This window comes from Ptychodera flava, chromosome 1 (genome assembly GCF_041260155.1).
Source record: "Ptychodera flava strain L36383 chromosome 1, AS_Pfla_20210202, whole genome shotgun sequence".
NCBI lineage: Eukaryota > Metazoa > Hemichordata > Enteropneusta > Ptychoderidae > Ptychodera > Ptychodera flava.
In genome coordinates this window covers 924,363-936,597 of record NC_091928.1, presented here as the reverse complement: position 1 = coordinate 936,597, position 12,235 = coordinate 924,363, and positions in this window count along the sequence as shown.

The following is a 12,235-nucleotide window of genomic DNA, read 5'->3' as shown; positions in this document are numbered from 1 at the left end:
AAATTTAGCGCGGTGACCATATAATTTTATTTGATCAGTATTATTTATTTCTCTTGCTTGAGCTTTGTGCAAATTTTCATGAAAATGACAATAGTAGAAATTGATTTTCCAGCAAATTTCAATGTATCCTATGGGAAGTGACAAATTCCACGCGCGCGTACCACTCGTACATCCTTAAATGTAATGTGTAAGGAAAGATTTGACTTTAAAAAGCGTAGAAGTGACGTGTATTTAAATGCCGTGTATTTTTCATGAAATCTTTAAACAGAAAAAGACGTACGACAAAGGACTTAGCTTACTTTGCCGTTTCGGTTCAACCGAGGTCGCGCCGGCAGAGAACGACATTCCGCTAACATTTTACGCGAGAATTTCAGCGGGAAAAACACGCCGGTGCGTTGACTTATTTTCAGGAATCGATCGGATGAGTTTGTGTTCTGCAGCTCTCAATAATTGTGTATCTCCTAATATCATGAACGTATTCTATGACTTGCACCTGCTGTATGATAGTCGCTCCATGCATTTGATCCAGCGTGACTATGAAGTTTCCTAGGACCATAATCGTGTTCACCACAATAAAATAATTTTAAACGGCATTGAAAACGATTTTGAAAATTGTGCTTTTATCGGCGGTTTAACTAATCTGAAGTGAGAGAAGGGCATGGTATTCTATGAACAAGTAACAAATAATAGGCGTGTCGAGTTTCAACGAACTGAAGTTCATCTCCCAGTTCATCTGTGCTGTCAACGATCAGAAACTTACTTTTAAACTATCCATCATAACATGAAAACTTAATATAGTGAGTTGTTGTGAAATCTGTCTTGTGTTCACATTATTACTCATCCGTGTTCAGTCATATCATTTCGAAAGCTTCGATCTGCAGTGCGCTGTGCAACGGCTAATGTTGGATGGGAAATGGACTATTCTGACGTTGGTGGCACTTTACCATATGTAAGCTAAAATAATGGCATTATTCAAGAAGTTCACGGCTTTTATTCCATAAACAAATACATCTGGATACTATTTTAGCATTTATTCTAACTACTAGCGAAAATGATAGCAACAAAAACACATTTTTTCATGCCCGCAGCCCGCAACCCGCAAAATAGCGCATCCGTTGAAAGACAATGTTTCAACTTTTGCAGAGTTGACTCATATAACCGCTTAGCTGTTAATTGTACCTGACAGTGTTGGCAACATCTCGATTTCGACAATATATCTAGCTTGCCTAATGCCAATGCCTCAAAGCAAACCACTAATTAATATATATATATATATATATATATATATATATATATATATATATATATATATATATATACGAAAATGGATGATCCACTCCTGATGATTGCTTAGCGCATGAAACAGTCTGTAGAGTGACAACTACAAGTTCCTAGATTCTCAGTATATATATATATATATATATATATATATATATATATATATATATATATATATATATATATATATATATATATATATATATATATATATATATATATATATATATATTGTGTCTGTGTCCGTGTCTGTGTCTGTGTGATATGTAAGTCGCGCACACAAAGGGCGTGCTAAAAAGTATGTCTGATAAGTTACGCGCCCGAAGGGTGCGCCGAAAATGCAACTGAACGATGCACGATGCATTTTAGGTAAGTATGAGTCCGTGTCGAAATTTAAAAAAACCCCCAAAAAAAACCCAACAACACAGGGTGACATCCCCTTAGATCCACCGCCCCCAGGCCTAAGAAACTTCCCTTACGTAGTGCACTTGACTTACGATTTTATACGATTCAATAAAATACTCATCGTAATGCCATCAGTCAGTGATAATACTACTCTACAATGCCCACGATCATGAAAAACTTCTTGCCTAAACCTAGTTCATTTGAAGGCCGATGAAAGTGTTTTGACAAACACATCTACAGGGCGGGAGAATTGACTGGGGGAGATTTGAAAAAAGTTTAAAGTTATGACGGGACAGTGTCGAAAAATACTGAGATGGTAATTGGAACTTGAAACTGTATTGGCATCCGTCTTAGAATGCACAAAAAGCACCATTTTGTCTGACAATTAAATAAATTCCACTTATCCACTCCTACTCACACACTATGTGTACCCCTTTCACCTATTACAGAACGAGAGATGCCGGATAATCAAAAGTACTCATGCCACGTTTATCATACATTTGAAATAAACCAGAAGCTCGCCCAAGCTGTAATATTGGCACTTTTCAATGCAGGAGATAGGAAACAAGTCACGCCAATATTAGGGACAGTTGCTTCAATTTTTGGCATTTTTTCAGTATTTCAAAGTTACGGAGGGAATTGACTTCGGGAATCGCGTCCTATCGCTGAAATTTCCCGTTTAGTTGGATGTCGGACTGCCAAATAGTCCAGTCAATCTACGGGATTTTGGAATAAATAGACAGCTGATCTCGGCGGGAGGAGTGCCTTGTAGTGTCGACTACCTTCAGAAAACTCCATAATCAGCAACGATGTAGTCGTCTGCAAACCTTTCCTTTGTTATGAGTCCAAACTTACAAAAGAAGGTCACAAGGGCAAGAGAAGTTCCGGTCGGGAAACCTGTTGCCATGACAACTTGGCAGACAGTCCATGTAACACTTGTAACGTTTTGCTTTAATCTTCGCTACACTGTAGATACCCATATGTGAAATTTTATCGAGAGACTCCCTAGCATACAAAAGAAAGTTACGATTGTTCTTTTCTGTTTTCTCGATTCTGGTTTCTGATTTTCAAAAACGAAGTTTGTAATTCAAGACCGATACTGCAGAACCAATTTTGAAAATTGTTCTAAATTCTTGTGTACAAAAACGCAATATCGAAATGAAAACTAACCCCGAAAATTGAAATTACGCCAAAAATCGAATTCGCCGATTTCAGGAAATATTAAAATTTTATTTGGCCATCATTAGCCACGGACCATAAAGTCTTGTTCAGATGATTCCTTTGTGCATATTACTGCAAAGTTCTTTAATGAGCTGATAAAAGCTTATAACATGTAATTTTGAGATGACTTTTTTTATCTCTCCCTTGCGAAGTGTTTTTGATCCTCTAATTCTTTTGTTTTGTATTTCTTTTTATGCCAATGTCACGTATGTGTACACGGCTAAATAAATAAATAAATTACAAACCAAAGCCATTGACTAATGCTGCCGTGCATGGCACAGTCGCTTGTGAATCGATACACGACGGCCTGTGTGTGGTATGCATCAGCATACGCCGTCGTGAATCGATTCACAAGTGACTGATTTATGTTAGTCCCCCACGGGCGCTTGACGCACTCTATGTAACAAGGTGCTGCTATGTCTTTGAAGTATTGCTGTACAGCGATCACAGGTGGAACGTAGCGTAGAGTGAGCACTATGGGGGTGCATAGGCCCAGAGCGGAATAGATCACAGGAGACTGTGCTCTGACCGCTTAGCAGTCTGTCTGCGTTTTTCCGGCTGGAAAAACACTGAAAAGTGGCAATTTCTGGAGCGTGTGCCCGCGTGTAGCCTGTTTGGTGTCCACTTACACAATGTACTCCGTCATAGCTTCTCGCTCATTTACTGTAAACGGAGGTCCTTTTTGAGAAGCCTTATGTTTACAAAAATTAATGTTTATCAACAAAAAAGTTGCGCATGCGCAGCGCGACGACCACTGCACTGTAACTTTCGCAGTGCACTAAAACTTCCATCCTGAGACCACAGTCGCTTGATGGGCTATTCAGCTCTGGGACTATTCGCCCCATAGACGAGTGTACAGAAGCGAGAATCTGTGCTGAGACACAACTCTATTCAAAGTACACAAATTCAAAAAGATATTTGTGATCAGAAGCAAGACAGTGAAGTGGCCTAAATTTTACATTTCCACCCAGTGGGATTTAATGTCCTATGTTGCCTGCTTACTAGCACTGTTGCCAAGTCAGGTCATTCATTGAAACATTCACAGTTTACTGCATGAATGGCAATCATTTGGTCTTGTGCAACATATTTTAAAAGTTTGTGTAGACATGTATGGCCATAACATGTCACCTGGCTGGACTTTATTTTATAATTACTTCCGTGTTCATAAGTGATCTTACCATAGCAGCATTCAACTCACAGACATCAATACAAAGAACATTTACTTTATATAATGTAAATGATAAACATATCACAGTGAAAACCAGTATGTTAGTATAAAAAGGTGGAACTCCACTGGACATAGCAACTTACAGAGAGAGCACATTTGTCAGCCGATTATGTAACCGAGCTATTCCTGATAAATGACCCACAAAAACACTTTCTTAGAGAATTCACCACTATAACAGCCTATAGACAGACTTATATTGCTTTCATTTCAAACGTGCAAAGTAGATGTAGACTTTTGTCCAGAATTTTAGAACAAAAGTTAGCTATGTATGGTGGAAATAAATTTGAAGTGTGAAAGTTTCTGAATTAATCAGCTGTTGTCAATGCAATTACTCTCATTACTCTCAGTGGTATTTCACTGATGATATTCCCAAAACAAAACCAACCTTCATCAAAGGTCATCAACAAAAATCATCAAAGAAAAAGTAAAGCAACGCTGTTTGCTTTTAACTGAGTGGTTAGGTACCTGGCTATTGATGTACATAACACCGTAAAAGTAAACATTTTTGCTTTTATAGACTGAACAATTTCAATGTATTTCAAAATACACTTATTTGATTTTAAAAGCTTGTCTCAAAAATCTGAAATGAGAGCAAATAACACAAGTTTGCCTCAATCGAAATTGGGGCTTTGAGTATTTGACTCTTTTATACAACATTTTTGCATATCTGAGAAAATCAATGGCAAGACCTTGCAAGTTTGTGTTCCTAATTTGAGTGAAAACCTCTATCAAGTACAAAAATTTGGACATTTTCTCTCACCACTGTCCCAACCATATCTACAAATCACTAACCGTACTGCTGATGACAATTTAAACACATGCACTGATAACAGGTATATACAAGTAATATTCATACCAGATCTTCCCAATACTGTTCTACATTTGGATGGGATTCTAATTCACATTATCAATTCAATTTTCTAAGGGGTCAAAATGATTGAAAACATCATCACAAGGCACTAAAAACAGTTGTTGTTCTATATTTCAGCTTGATTCTGTCTGTCCTTAATTTGCTTTCAATTTAAAACCAAGAATATCATTGACCTTATCAGCATGAAACTGGTGTTGCCTTAAGAAATCTCACAAGTGCCTACTCCCAAGCCCCACCCCACTCCCTACCTCAACAAAGTTATACGACATACAAATGCAAATTCTGAACTCTCAACAGTTCACTCTGTCACACGTTTTTTTCAATCAATCATTTAAACAAATAGCTACTTAATGAATAAAATTCAAGTTCTACCTACTGTACACTAAATGTTGTTTAAACACACGGATATTTTAAACACATTTAAGGCCTAATATGTACTTTCCTTGTACAAGTCAAAACATATTTTTTCTTTCTCCTCACAAATGATGAAAATTAATATTCAACAAGTCATCGCTGATGACACAGTCCCCGCTTGGTTAAGGTATTTGAATTATGGTGTCTGAATTATATGTATTGCAGCCTCAATACAGGGGCAAGGGGTGAATTTTTAATGTAAAAAATCACATCAAAATGGTAATGTGGCAGCCATGTTTTTGCATTCGGGAGAGTAAAGTTATGGCCATTGGTTTTTTCAATGGCAATAGTAATACTTGACATCTTTTGGCGATTACGGCCTAAACAAACTTGTGATGCTCTCTGACCATTGGAAATTGACATTTACAAGCAAACTCCTGACATTTTAGTTGTGCGTCCTCCTAAATATGGTACATTTTCTACCTAATTTTGAATTAAATACCCAAACAGCACAGTAAATGATACCAGCCAGTAACATGACGAACTGTTTTTTTCAAAAAATTGTGTGCAATGTACCATATGGCCACATTTAAATAAATAGAATGCATTTGAACACTATGATAAGTTTTTGTTGTGCCAAGTGTAAACAAAATTGATTCAGGAATGTTTAAAGGGACAAAGTCAGCCATTTTTCATGAATTTTGTTTGATACGAGATACTACTTACGGTATATTGTGTGACATATACTGAATGAATGGGTGACCATGCATATTTTCAACCAAGATTTTAGACAAATGAAACCATCGTGAAAATGAATTGATGGTCATGACCAATAATTCATTTTCGCCATGGTTTCATTTATCATGTTTAAAATCAGGGTCGAATATATGCATGGTCACCCATTCATTCAATATCTTTCAACAAGTCAAACAATATAAGTAGTAGCTCATATCAAACAAAATTTATGAAAAATGACCAGCTTTGTCCCATTAAGTTAATGTTACACTTCCAAGACATGAAAAAGAATTGCAACAAATTTGCTGTTACGCAGCCATATTGTATCACATCACAGCATTAATTGACATGTGTATTGTATGCCATAGTAGTTTATCTTTATCCCAAGTTTGAACGAAATCAGTTCAGGGCTATCTCAGAAATGGCTGCAGACAGATAAACGGACAGGACCTAATCTATAACTCCACCGGACTTCATTTGCAGGGACTAACAAACTCTTTGATTTAAAAGGTATATAATGAACTTTCTAACTAATTAGGAAACAGAACAATTACTGTTATTCTTGGTGGACTTTTCGAAAAGACCATCAAAATCAATGTCATTGAAGTAAGTTACATTGTCATGATATGATAGGAAAGACAATTATATGAATTAAGTCACATATAGTTTATGAGTTATAAAGTAAAAATTAAAAACTATCACCATGAAAGCACAATGTATTATACCTTAAAGCACTGATGCACTTTGTACAACATGATAAATCCCTTTTCTGCAAAGCTTTATTTGTAAGCACACACCGCTACACAGGATATGGTGTTAAAAGAATTAATAAGCGACAGTGGACAAATACAAAGCAGTGATAACCTAACTACGGAAAATACGAAGTCAAACAAAACTATGAATTTAAAAATCTAGGCAAAACCATTTCAAACGAAGCACAAAATAACTCAAAGATGGGTGAGGGGTCTCCGCCAGTCTGCTTCCTGGGCAAAGGTTTGGGTTGCAAAGTTGTGTTTGCAGACCTTTGGAAAGCCGAAAGTGAAAGTGGTTCCACCGGGCCGGTGGAGACCACCTTCTTGAGTGGGGGTACATGCAATGGACGGCCCATGGTGGGAAGCAGACTAGTGGAACCAAGGAGGAGATGGGGTTGGTGGCGGGATAGCTTGGCAGACAGCCTGATGGCCTAGAATGAATGAACTTGGACAAGAAGCTTGCAGCAAGGATTAGGTCAAGTGCCGTGTGCAAGAAAGATGGTAGCTAGATAGCAGATGCTAAGTGTCTACGTCAGTAGATGAGTAGATAGATAACCAGTATAAGATGTGTACGTCAGCAATGCAAAGTGACTTCGGGACATGTTGTTCTGCAGGCAGCCTAGCTCCGTGGACTTACAAACTGGATTTGTGTTAACACACAATTCCTTATTTAATTGGACAATGGGAAAGGTGTGTGTTTGATATTTGGTATGTCTGTTGAAGAAATACTGCCAAATTATAACAACCAATGAATAAGTCTTTTCAGGCAACAAGAAGTGATTATACATTTATATTGCACCAAAGTAGTGACAAGAAAATGCATAATCATACAGCTTAAACAGCGTGTCTTTGTCCGGCAGAGGATGATCATGGGTAGCTCTTGGCAGCTTCAGCATGTTGATACATGTATTTGCTGTTGGCAAAAAAGATGCGTTGTTTGGTACTTCATAAAAATCAATAGCTGGACCTTCTGTGTATCCCAGAATAGGCTCATCATAGTCACAAGTAACAAACTTGAGAATATGGTTCAATGTTATATCACCTTCACATCTCCTACCACCTACAATGAAGACAGAATATGTTTTATAAACACAGGCAAAGTGAGACTTAAGTGGACACAGTGGCTAATTGGTACGACTTGAGAAAAGAACAAAGTGGCAAAGAGGTGTACAAGAAAAAACAGAAAACTTGTGGACTTTCCATAAATGGAATATATAGAGTCATCATGTTCAGAGATCAATAACAAATTAAAGCTGCAAGCAGCATTGGGAGTCCAAGAAATCAAGTAGTAATGCCTAAAATCTAATTTTAGGCATTACTACTTGTCGAACTGCATGGTATCTCCCTCCACAAATGCAAAATGAGTATTTTTCACAAGTCCAACATGCACGGAATTTACACTGACAAGACTGTAAATCATCAAAATTGTTTGCCTCACTCTATTTAATGCTATACAAAGAAATAACACCATGTACTTGGGACCAAAACTACTTCATCTAACTATATGGAGGGTCTGCCGCACCCAACATTTTCATGCACGGTTAAAGTAAATTCCCACAAAGGGGCATGTACAGTATATTGAACTTGTGTTATCATTTCATGTACACAACACACCCTCTCCTTTCTTTCTACAGATATTTCTAGAGTTCCTCGCATGAAATCCATTTCAGCAAGCATTTACTACTCTGCAATTCTGTTTTTGTTACATAACAGTGTGAAAAAAATGTTACGGAAGTGTCTTTATGGAAATGACGTCACTTATATGCCTGCCCGACCAGATAGCCTCCTCAATTAATTAACTTTGTCGTCAAAAAATGATTTGGATAATGAGGCAGACATAAAAGTTCAGTCAGTACTGTAGTATAGCTTGATGATCAGCATAATGTGTACAGTTTGACCTTAGTTTATATTTTCAGTTGCCTTTCTTCAAATAGGATATTGTATGTTGACCCGTCTCAGACATGACAATGATAATTGAAAACAAGAAGACAGCATTGTTTTTGTTACATGTCTTGATGACTTTTTTAACATCAATACAGTACAGAGCATATTAATGCTACACTAAAGTGGCTTGGTTCGTCCATCAAGTAAACAAACAACTTGATGACAAGACCAGTTCTTTCTTTTTCTGAGACTATTTAATACATTCTATTATGACCATTAAGCTTAGCCTATGATTAATATGAAATATTCATTAAATTTATATTTTAATACATCAAGAAACTTGTTAGTGATAGAATCTATTTATTTCAGTAAAAGTACTTGCCTGCAGCTTCTCTCATATAAGCGATAAAGATGGTATACACATCATTTTCATGTTTTCGATTATTGGATCCTTCAGTCCTAAGACTACCGTAAAATTCCCAATTGAGGCCGCACCTCTAATTGAAGCCGCACCCTGACTTTGAAACATTGTCTTGGCTCATTGTTTGCCCATTTTGGGTTTTTGAATTGTACCATTATAGAAGCCGCACCCCTTCTCTGAGCCCATCATGAAACAATGCATGCTGAAATTCACACCAGCTGGCTTACGTCGCCTCATTGACTTGTGCTAATGATTGACAGGTGTTTTTCTTACAGAAAAAAATACCCAATAAAAAGTTCCTTTTTAACACTACTACCATTGTGCATTTTGTCATTGACAGTAACAAAAGTACAAACAATGCCCAATGTATCGGCACGTTTGTGTGTATGTTGAACACGGCCGAAGTTTTTGTCAGTGTGGTAAACACCGCCATAGTCAATTACCTGATGCAACAATTTTGAAGCAACTGTGTTTGTGTACAAGTTAAATAGTTGAGAGATTGAGATACCATGTTTCAATACGTAGTTTTCATTCAATACCCACATACCCGTACCGATGCCTGACGTACAACACCACCATCTGCATCATATTGACATAATGAACTGCCTATACTGTACTGTGGCTGCTGAATGACCATGGTGGGTGCATATAAGCTTGTACACGTTCCGTTTTTGATCATGAGAAAATAAAATTTGACCACAAAACAGTTCACAAAAACATGCCAGTAAAGTTACCAAAGGTCATTCACTTGCCTTTATTGCACTATCCGAGTATGAGCCACCGGTTCGGCAACACAAGACAGCTGTAAATCAAGGGGACCCATCTGCCATGGACGCTTAATTTATGCTAATTTTATGCACGATTTTTTTCAAAACCATTTGATCTTCTATCGCTTTCAAAATCGACTTACACGTCCAAAGAAATTGATTGTACAATCTCTGACTACAGAAGTGACATTTTTGTGAAATTTCAGCGTCCAAAAACCCCTAAACTTGAAACAAAGACATCGATCATGCATGCTGCTAGCTGGTCCACAGGGGATTCAATCTCCGATCCGATGATGACGATGATGATGATTAAATATTTAAAAATGAAGATAAATAAACATATATTTGGACTCAGTAAATTTGTTGTTATTGTTGTTGTTATTGTTGTTGTCCTTGTTGATACTATTTGCAGAAAAGAACAAAGTATGCGCTGCAAATTTCAACACACCTAACTATAGGCCTACATGTGTGTCGCAAATTCAACACAGCCTAACTATACATGTGCATTGCAAATTCAATACAGCCTAACCATACGTGTGCGTTGCTGCCTAACTATACATGTGCGTTGCAAATTCAATACAGCCTAACATTACCCAAGGGGTGTCACTTCATTGCCACACACTTTTTTTCGATCGCCAAAAATGCACCTAGCATGCATCGAAATCGGTAAAATTCGACGTAGGGTCAAAGCACATTAGTCTTTCTCAATAATACTCCAACATTTTTACCTCTTACCGATGAAAAGTCGAGAAATCAGCAAGTTTTTCAACGTATCTGGACGTCTCTTACATTTCAGATTTAAAAGGCACGGCGGTGTATTGAGTCACTTGGGCGCTTTTCAAATCGAACCAATAGCAGAGCTGAATGGGCCAGCGTGAAAACCCGGAAGCAACGTATGTTTCTCACATCTTTGGAAAGAACGATCTCTTGCTGCGGGTGAACTGGAACTGTTAAAGTTACCAGAATTTCGTATGCAGACGCACGCAGACAGTGTCACCCATAGTCTTCCAAAGACGTGAGAAACTTACGTTACTGCCGGGTTTTCACGCTGGGCCCATTCGTTCAGTACGGGCCGGGCTCTGCTATTGGTTCGATTTGAAATGCGCCTACGTGACTTAATGTAACGCGCGGTCTTTTAAATCTGGAATGTAAGAGACAACAAGATGCGCTAAAAAACTGCTGATTTCTCGACTTTTTATCGGTAGGAGGTAAAAATGTTTGAGTACATGATTGAGAAGGACCAATGTGCTTTGACCCTACATCGAATTTTACCGCTCTCGATGCTTGCTGGGTGCATTTTGGCGAGCTTTGCTATTGGTTCGATTTGAAAAGCGCACACGTGACTCAATACACCGCCGTGCCTTTTAAATCTGAAATGTAAGAGACGTCCAGATACGCTGAAAAACTTGCTGATTTCTCGACTTTTCATCGGTAAGAGGTAAAAATGTTGGAGTATTATTGAGAAAGACTAATGTGCTTTGACCCTACGTCGAATTTTACCGATTTCGATGCATGCTAGGTGCATTTTTGGCGATCGAAAAAAAGTGTGTGGCAATGAAGTGACACCCCTTGGGTAATGTTAGGCTGTATTGAATTTGCAACGCACATGTATAGTTAGGCAGCAACGCACATGTATAGTTAGGCTGTATTGAATTTGCAACGCACATGTATAGTTAGGCTGTGTTGAATTTGCGACGCACATGTAGGCCTATAGTTAGGCTGTGTTGAAATTTGCAGCGCATACTTTGTTCTTTTCTGCAAATAGTATCAACAACGACAACAACAATAACAACAACAATAACAACAAATTTACTGAGTCCAAATATATGTTTATTTATCTTCATTTTTTAATATTTAATCATCATCATCGTCATCATCGGAGATTGAATCCCCTGTGGCTGGTCAACATGGCCGACCTTAGTGAGACTATTCTATTTAGGGGACGGGGTCAGCAGGGTCAGAGAATCAAGAAAGTACTGGCCGGGAGTACTGGAAAAACGTGTCATTTTCCTTACGATGCTGTCAAGGGAACTCCAGTTTCTCATTGTTTTAACATCTTTTAATAGTTTCCTTATTATCTAAAAGGAATTTTACCAAGTTTAACGACCAAATACACTCTCCTAACGTTTCTATATTGGAGTTACACTAGGGTAGGGGCTTTTTATGCGGGTAATTTATTCACGAAGAATTCATTGATACTAATTTGCATAACAATAGCGATTGCCCCTGCAATGCTTGGTGAGCATTGAGAAAAAAATCGAAACACAGGAAATGTACGTAATTGAAGCCGCACCGGGACTTCAGTGCATGATCCCAGGG